The sequence below is a fragment of the Triticum dicoccoides genome, chromosome 3B, assembly GCF_002162155.2.
Source record: "Triticum dicoccoides isolate Atlit2015 ecotype Zavitan chromosome 3B, WEW_v2.0, whole genome shotgun sequence".
In the NCBI taxonomy this organism is placed as follows: domain Eukaryota; kingdom Viridiplantae; phylum Streptophyta; class Magnoliopsida; order Poales; family Poaceae; genus Triticum; species Triticum dicoccoides.
Window position 1 is genome coordinate 800,828,084 of NC_041385.1, and position 8,780 is coordinate 800,836,863.

An 8,780-nucleotide genomic window follows, 5' to 3' on the forward strand; every position below is an offset into this window, starting at 1 on the left:
AACCCTCTCCAGTGTCTATATAAACCGGAGGGTTTTAGTCCGTAGGACGAACAACAATCATACAATAGGCTAGCTTCTAGGGTTTAGCCTCTTCGATCTCGTGGTAGATCTACTCTTGTACTACCCATATCATCAATATTAATCAAGCAGGAGTAGGGTTTTACCTCCATCGAGAGGGCCCGAACCTGTGTAAAAACATCGTGTCCCTTGTCTCCTGTTACCATCCGCCTAGACGCACAGTTCGGGAACCCCTACCCGAGATCCGCCGGTTTTGATACCGACATTGGTGCTTTCATTGAGAGTTCCTCTGTGCCGTCGCCATTAGGAAGGATGCCTCATCCCGTCTTTAAAGGCGGCACCGTTGCCAAAGGAGCTTTGGCCATCGGCCAAACTCTCCGGCTAGGTAGTTTTCTTATGACCGCCTGTTCGGCCGCCGCACCGACGATGACTTCTCGGGTCATCAAAAGCAATCTTCACGTCAACTCGGAACTCGCCGAGCAGTTAGATCTGATGGAGCTCTCCTCCTTAAACGAGCTCTTGGATCGCATCGCAGCCCTGGGAGTCGCTACAGATTACGACCAGATTGGGCCTAAAACCGATCTGAGAGAGATTAACTCTCCCCAAGCTACCCACCATGTTGTTGTGGTAGAGGAACAATACGGCGACCCTTCTTCTATCCTAAGGACTAGCTATGTCCGGATTCCTGACCCCTCCATGCCGGATTCCCGCGGAGGGGAGAACAACACTCAAGCCCTGAACTTAAAGTCAGGCAGCAGGCCAGATTCATCGGACAACGTCCAAGAACCCAAGCTTCCAAGTTCGGAAGCTTCTTGGCCCCTGAGTCTTAGATCGGACGGAGTTCGGAATTTAACTCCACCCGCCCACCCAAACATAAGCGATCTATCCCAAATCCGGCAAGAGCCCACTTAAACAGTACATCATTACTGGGCCAGATTCCTCCTGGTCATGAACAAGATAAAGGACTGTCGTGAAGAGGACGCAGTTTCATTCTTCTGCATTAATTGCACGGACGAAGGAATCCTCAACGCCGTAAGTCGTCGCGAAATTACACGCTTTTCCGACTTGGCGTCCATAGTACGAAAGTACTTTGCGATGGAGAGCGCCTGGAACCGAAATCAAATTTTGGGATAATCTAGCCTTAAACACAATCCCAGTCCAAAGTAAAAGGGTGCATCATTACCAGGCACCTGGGTTAAATACCAAAAAGCAAAAACCCTTTAAAGGGCATGGAACCGTACTGGAGGGATGGCTCAATGGACCCTGCAAAATTCACAGTACAGAGGGCGCCACGCTAACTCATAGCCTTAGAGCATGTTGGATACTACGGCAGGTGGCCAAAAGTGGCGAAGAGCTTCTAGCTCCAGAGCAGCAGCCCAGCAATACCAGTACGGTATTAACAGTCTTCGAAACTTTCGCATCAAATAATATGCGGAAACGAACACTCCGCAACCTCGCCGAAGTCCACCAGGTAGCAACAATAAATCCATGGAGTGACACGGCTATTACCTTTAACGCCAGTGACGAACCTAAATTCCGAACAGCCCGAGCACCAGCCGCATTGAGCGAAGCCGCGTAACCTTTAGAGGAATAATCCCCAGTAGGGAAGCATACTGTACAGGAAAAATCACACTGGATGTGGTGTTCGGCACGCCGGATAATTACAGGTCCGAGGAGGTCACATTTCAAGTGGCCCCCTTCAGCAGCGGATACCACGCTCTATTAGGACGAGAGGCATTCACAATTTTTCAAGCTATACCCCATTACGGGTACATGAAGCTCAAAATGCCCGGACCCAACAGAATCATCACTCTCGCTAGTGACTCGGACATAGCACTCCGCGCTGAAAAGAAAACAGCTGCACTTGCCCTTGAGGCACTATCCGAAGCCCTAGTGGCCGAGGAACTCACTGCGCTGCGCTCCACGGTGAACAGGGACGATGTGATACTCGATAAGAGATCCAAGTCCACCTCTTTTAAACCGGCGGATGAAATTGTCAAACTCCAAGTCCATCCAACGGACCCTACAAAAATGGCCTCCATCGGGGCACAATTAAACCCTGATGTAGACGCCGCACTACGAGAATTCCTACGCAAAAATTGGGACATCTTTGCCTGGCACCCTTCAGACATGCCAGGAATCCCATGCCGGATGGCCGAGCACAGCCTAAATATCCTAAAAGGATTCAAGCCAGTCAAACAAGCTCTTCGGCGCTTCTCCGAACCCAAGAGACAGGCCATGGGAGAGGAACTAGCCAAACTATTGGAGGCTGGATTCATTAGAGATATAAAACATCCGGACTGGCTAGCAAACCTGGTAATGGTACCAAAGAAGGACAAATCCTGGCGCCTGTGTGTCGATTTCAAGGACCTTAACAAGGCTTGCCCAAAGGATCCCTCCCCCTTCCCCGCATCGATCAAATTATCGACGCTACCGCAGGACACGATTCATTGTGCTTCCTCGACGCATACTCCGGCTACCACCAAATTAAGATGGCAGAGCCAGACCAAGCCGCAACGGCATTCATCACTCCATACGGCCCATTCTGCTTCAACACAATGCCCTTCGGGCTCAAAAATGCCGGCGCAACATATCAGCGCATGATTCAGACATGTCTGGCAAACCAGATCGGCAAAATAGTGGAGGCATACGTAGATGATGTGGTCGTCAAATCCAAGCATGTCGAAACTCTAGTAGACGACTGGAGGCTCACATTCGACAATCTCCGAGCATATGACATTAAGCTCAACCCGGAAAAATGCGTTTTCGGCGTACCAGCCGGAAAGCTCTTGGGCTTCATCGTATCCGGTAGAGGAATTGAAGCAAACCCAGCCAAGATCCGAGCTCTGTCACAATTGCATATCCCAAAATACCTCAAACAAATATAAAAATTGACTGGATGCGTGGCGGCTCTAAGCCGCTTTATCTCCCGCTTAGGGGAAAAGGCATTACCCCTTTATCGCCTCCTGCGGCGCACCAAACACTTCGAGTGGATGGATGCCGCCACGGCTGGACTCAAAGAAATCAAAGCCATATTGGCAACAAATCCGGTCCTGGCCGCGCCCAACACGGGCAAACCAATGCTATTATACATCGCGGCAACCCATCAAGTTGTAAGCGCGGTGCTCGTTGTCGAACGAGAAACGGACAGACACAAGTTCCCTCTCCAAAAACCAGTTTACTACGTGTCCACTGTCCTAACTCCATGCAAGTCATGGTACCCCATTATCAAAAGATAGCATACGTGGTGTTCATGGCATCCCCGAAGCTGCGACACTGTTTCCAAGAGTGTTCGATAATAGTAGCCTCCGAAGTACCTCTTAATGACATTATAAACAACCGCGACGCAACGGGCCGGATTGCCAAATGGGCCATCGAGCTCCTCCCGTTCGACATAACTTACAAGCCACGGCGAGCTATTAAGTCACAGGTTTTGGCCGACTTCATCGCCGAATGGACTGAAGCCAAACTCCCTAAAGAGTACGGCGCATATTCCAACTAGATCATGCACTTCGACGGCTCCAAAATGTTGGCTGGCCTGGGGGCTGGCGTCGTTCTGACATCCCCAACCGGAGATACAGTCCAATACGTACTTCAGATAATGTACACGGACTCCAACAACGCAGCTGAATACAAGGCCCTTCTACATGGTCTCCGGATGGCAGTCTCCATGGGCATTCAGCGCCTAGAGGTCCGCGGGGATTCAAACCTCGCGATATCCCAAATAAATGGAGACTTTGATGCCAAGGATCCGAAAATGGCAGCTCATCGCAACACCGTCCTAAAAATGGCAGCTCGGTTTGAGGGGCTCGAATTTCACCATATAGCCCGGGAGAACAACCAGACAGCAGATGTGTTGGCACGCATTGGCGCAAAGCGCGATGCCGTCCCTCCCAACATCTTCCTAGAGAGGCTTTTCAAGCCATCCGTATTATGGGAGGGAGAGTCCGGAAATAACAACCCGGACCCAACCACACTACCCCTCACCGAACACTCTGACATAGTTGGTGGCTTCGCCAACGAAATAACACCATCAGCCCACACAATAATGGCAGTCATTGCCCCGTGGACAGAACCATTCCTAGCCTACCTAACTAGGCAGGAACTTCCCGAGGACCAAATCGAGGCCCGCTGCATAGTCCGGCGATCTAAAGCCTATAAGGTCCATGAGGGAGAGCTTTATAAGAAAATCACAACCGGTGTCCTTCAAAGGTGTATCTCCGAAGAGGAAGGGCGAATCTTCTGGCTGAAATTCATGCCGGACTCGGCGGGCACCACGCCGCAGCCCGGGCCCTTGTAGGCAAGGCCTTCCGTACAGGATTTTATTGGCCGACGGCCTGGGCAGATGCTCAGGACTTAGTCCAACGATGCGTAGGATGCCATCTCTTTGCTAATCAAAGCCACATGCCACCTACCGCCCTCAAAACTATGCCCATCACCTGGCCGTTCGCGGTCTGGGGGCTCGATATGGTTGGACCCCTTAAAGGAGGAACCCACAAGCAAAAATACCTACTGGTCATGGTGGATAAATTCACCAAATGGATAGAGGCAAAGCCTGTTAAGACGGCCGAATCCAGACCGGTGATAGACTTCATATCAGGGGTAGAACACCGTTACGGCGTCCCCCATAGCATCGTCACTGATAATGGCACGAACTTCACGGCCAACGAGGTCAAACTCTGGTGCCAAAACATGGGCATCAAGCTTGACTACGCTTCAGTCTATCACCCTCAAACTAACGGTCAAGTCGAGCGAGCAAACGGTCTAATCATGAGCGGCATTAAACCTAGACTAGTGCGGTCCCTCAAGGAATCTAATACGCACTGGGTAGAGGAGCTCGACTCCGTACTATGGGGGCTGCGGACCACGCTGAATCGCACTACCGGATTCACACAATTTTTTATGGTGTACGGTGCAGAGGCAGTTTTGCCCTGCGACATAATTCATGACTCACCTCGCATGCGCATGTACGAAGAAAGAGAGGCCGAGCTCGATCGGCAGGACAGTTTGGACGCCTTGGAGGAGGAGCACGACGTGGCAAAAGCCCGTTCCGCATTCTATCAACAGCAGGCTCGAAGATACCGAAGCAGAGAAGTACGGGCCAAAGCTTACAATGTTGGCGAATTAGTTCTACGCCTGCCGGACAAGAAAAAGGACAAACTGAAGCCCAAATGGGAGGGTCCCTTCATCAACGACCAAGTCCTGACCGGCGGAGCGTACCGTCTGCGGAACACATCGGATAACCGACTGGATCCGAACCCATGGAATGCAGCCCGTCTCCGAAGATTTTACGCCTAGCGCCGGACTCGGGGTTCGTCTCCTTCCTCCATCTATATTTTATACCCTAACTGTCTTTTATTTCTCTCCTTCTCCCTCCTTTTTCTGAAGCTGTTGAAGGCTCGTTTGTGCATTGTTCGCACACACTTGACGCGTTGTCCGCGCTCAGTATACCTGGGGGCTTCTTTAACAGAAGCTTATTTCTACGGGCTTTATGCCCAACACATGTGTCACACTTCCGCATGTACCTTTTATTCACCATTATATGCATCTATATGACTTAAGTTTTGGCCAAGCTGGGTTGCCTGGCTCCTGTGCTTACCCCTACGTTCCCGATTGTTTGGCTAGGTGGTAAAGGGAGCACCTCTGTGATTGTTACCGCCGGGTCAGCCGGACGTGTACCTCAGACTAGGTGAAGCCGAAAGCTAGCGTTCTTAAGGGAATAATCGGTCGGTGAACTAAAAGACGATTTCTTACTTATTCATTTATCAGCCCCCAGATGTTTTTCTGCTTTTTTTGCAGTCCGGACATGCACTTCAGGGCATGCCTCCCAGGGAAAGGAACCCCTAACGAGACTATTCTCCCTGGAAGATGTTTCTTACTAACCATGTAATATAACATAACTAGTTGGGCACTTGTCTGATAGAGCACTAATGACCCCTACACCTGGTCTCCACGCATGCCCCGGTTCTTACATAACCGCGAGGGTATTCGGACACACTCCGGACTATAGGGTCCCGAGGTTGAAGCGAAAGGGTCCGCTACGACAAACGATCTACAATCCGGCTAGAAGGCATTTTACATGTCATTTTTAATTACATAGTCAAATTGACTGATTGTATTCCTCTTCAATACCATCTAATAGGTTGTCTAGTTTACAGTCCCGCTGGGAATACTGTGTGGCCAACTCTACTTGGCCGTACACTAAGCTCACAGGGATCTCCTTCCCATCGGGCCCCACAGGTCCGACCTCGGCCATGTGGTTTGGGTCAGCCTTTGTGTACCGCGTCTTCACCATGGCCCAGGCCTCCCTGGCGCCCTAACGGCAGGCCGATATCTTCCATAGCCGGAAGCGCCACCGTGCTCCCTGAAGCCTCTCTACAATCTCTCCAAGGCCTTCGGGTAGGGAGATGGATGGCCACAAGGCCTGGGCGACGTCTCTCATCACCTGTCGAACTCGTTCGTGCAGTTGCAGCAGCTCGGGAAGTAGGTCACCCGTTGAACCGGGCATTTCCTCTGCAGGACGACCTGTGAGCATACCTACAGACATATTTCTGTTAGTCGACTTCCTCGCTGAACTCTTCTTTTCAAAAAAGCTCGCTCAAGCACTTACTATAAATGCCGCGATGAAGCTGTCGATTCTCCTTAACGGAGTCAGACAGCTGGGCTCGAACATCCTTTAGTTCCTCACCCAGCTGGGTGTTGGCATCTTGGAGATTATTTTTCTCTTGCCTCACCCTTGTAAGCACATTCTCGCCGACCTTTAACTGGCGCAGGAGATGTTGCTTGTCCGGATCTAGTCCGGCGCCATCTGCAATATTATTGTCAGACTTATACACACGCCGCTCTTCACAAACTACTTATCTTTCGAAGTATATATTACCGGAGGGGGTCTCTGTGGCTCCCCCTGGGGCGGCTAGTGCGGCCACAAGCTGGGCCTTGCACTCGTCAAGCTCCTGAGACAGTCGGGTATTCTTTTCCGTAAGATCCTGCACAACAAATGATCCTTAAATCAGTTCTCCTCACTATTTTAAGTCTCGGGGGCTACTGGCATATATAACTGTCAAATTTCCTCACCCGTATGTCCTTTACATACTGCTCCGTGGCTCTGGCTAGACCATCTTGAGCGGCACGGAGGTGCGCGTCTCCCGAATGGAAGGCATTCAATGCCTCTTGGGAGAAACATGCGTCACGAAGAACTGTCCGGCGGCGCCTGTGATTCATGGCACTCTCCACCTCGGAGTTGGTGGTGGACAATCTGTCGGCATCCTCTATCGGAGGAGCATCCGACGCACGCCTCGTGTTCACCTCCGCCTCCGGACCCGGCGTTGGAGCCTGGCTGGCGGAGGCTCGATTGGCCATCTCTCCGAACACAGTCCGGCGAGCGCTCTTTTTCCTGAAAGGAGCATCAGTGTTAATATACCTTCCCAAAATCAATCCCGGGAATATGGTGACACGCCTTACCGTTGCGGCTGCGTTTCAACCCGGACCGCACTTCTTTTTAGCCTGCGTGGCCGCGCTGCCCTTTGTTGGCTAGCCGCTGCGGGCTCGGCTTCCCGCCTCGAAGGCACCCCTTGCGAAACACCATTGATATGCGGTGATAAAAAATAAGCACGGATGAGTCACTATCAAAGTACTGGGGCTTCGGTCTCAGTTACCTGTGAGGTTGGAAGTATTCCGGGGTAATCGGCCGTAATGGCGACCAAGGCATTATCGATGCTTAGTTGGTGAAATACCCCATCAACAGCTCCACCAATATGTCTGGATCCTCTTGGGAGGCTGGATCGAGGAACCGTTCCGGATCTCGGGCTGCGGAGGTGGGCTGTTTATATCTTTTACGGCCTGACGCAGTTCCTGTGTCAAACTCACAAAATGAGATATATAACCATGGGAGTACGGATCGGATGTGCGGAAAAGGAGATGTTCGCTTACCCAGCTTCGAGGATTGTTCATATAAAATCCGTTCAATGGACTTACGCGGAGAAAATCCTCCTCTTCCCCCTTGTACAGCGTGGACAAGATCTTCACCAGTTCGGCGACCGATCCCGGCCCCTTACGGCCATGACGGGTGGCATCGTCCTCCCCGTTGAAATCGCACATGGGGTGGCCCCTATATTGAAGTGGATGCACCCCCCGCATAATGCATGTGGCCATGACACTGATCATTGTCAGTCCGGAATGAGCTAGCAACCTTATTCGGCTCATCAGGTAAAGGACGTCCCTGTCGCTGTTCCTCTGGGGGCTCCGTGGACGCCAACTTAGGCGTTTCTTCAAGGGAGCATTACTGAACTCCGGGAGGCCGGTCCGAACTGGATCCGGTAGCGGGGCGTCTTCTATGTAAAACCATTCCGAAGGCCAGTCATCGGACGCCTTCTTCGGGGTTCCGGATAGATATCCGGTCCCGGCGATGCGCCATAGCTCGGCTCCGCCCACTTGATATATTGACTCCTCATGAGAACGGGGTACGATGCAGAATAATCTGTTCCACAGCGCAAAATGAGCCTTGACGCCCAAAAACAGTTTGCAAAGGGCTATGAAGCCCGCGATGTGCAGAATGGAGGCAGGCGTAAGGTGGTGCAACTGGAGGCCATAGAACTCCAAGAGTCCCTGGAGAAACGGATGTATTGGAAATCTGAGTCCTCTTATCAGATAAGAGACAAAGCATACCCGCTCTCCTTTGGAAGGATCGGGGACGCTCTCCGCTTGCTTTCCGCCCTTATAGGTGGCGAGTCCGGCTCGAATCGGAACCATGAAGGCTGGGGGAA